The sequence below is a fragment of the Cicer arietinum genome, chromosome 6 (assembly GCF_000331145.2).
Source record: "Cicer arietinum cultivar CDC Frontier isolate Library 1 chromosome 6, Cicar.CDCFrontier_v2.0, whole genome shotgun sequence".
Lineage (NCBI taxonomy): Eukaryota > Viridiplantae > Streptophyta > Magnoliopsida > Fabales > Fabaceae > Cicer > Cicer arietinum.
The window spans coordinates 54,905,531-54,906,639 of NC_021165.2; positions in this window are offsets into that span (position 1 = coordinate 54,905,531).

Genomic DNA, 1,109 nt, shown 5'->3' on the forward strand with positions numbered 1-1,109 from the left:
TTTTTAATGAAAGGATCTATGATTTCCCTCTTGTTCTATCTTTAAAATTTTAAAATATTGCTATCAACATATAATTCTAAATTTGCTCTATTTTAATAAATGACATTCTCAATTTTGTCTCTTTTATTTTTCTTTGTATGCTCATTGGTTTGCTTTAACTAGTTTATGTGTTTAGCAAGTAACTTTTATACGATTCAAGTTTTTATATTTTAGTTGAATTGTTGTTAATCCAGAAATTTTTGTAACACTAATGGGGATTCAAAGTTTTACTTGATTTTTTAAGAGACGTGTCAATATGTGTATGTAGCTTGTCCATTTGTTTTTCCTCTTAGTTTCGAGGACGAAACTATTTTTAAGGGGGTAAGTATTGTAACACCTCAAAATTTTCATATATATTATATATGTATCTTTTTAGTAATTGCTATTATTAAATTAATAATTATTCTATGTGTAAATAAATTAAATTAAATTTTATCACACTCTATTCTACCTAAATAATTATAATCTTCATTTTTATTTAATTGTTTTGACGTGACAATTACATGGGGACTATTTATGATGTCATTATTTCATAAATGGACATTTTTTTATTTGATTAGTTTCGATAATCATGAAATTGATGTGTTAGAAATGTTTGTTTTATTTTGTTATGTGTGAGTGGTATTCTTGTCTTGCTTGATTTATTTTAGTTGATAAAATATTAGTTGAATTATTTAATTAAATTATAATTTATATAATTTTAGTTGATAAAATATTAGTTGAATTATTTAATTAAATTAGAATTTATATAAGTTATATTGTTTGTTAGTTTTATTTGCGACCAAATAAAAATTCAGTTTAGGAGATATTATAGAGTTAGTGAAACCAACCTTTATGTATAAGTGTTTTGAAAATATTTTTGGTCATCCTATAAAAACAAAAATTAGTGACTTGACTCATTCTTTTACTCTCCTTTATGACAAGATTTGGTGTTTTCTTGGCATAATGTGCATTAATTCATTTTAAACACATTTAATTTATTTTTTAAAGAAAGATTATAAATTTAATTATAAATTTTTTTGTGCAATTAAGAGAGGACACAAAAAGACTATTGTCCTTTTTGTATCTCA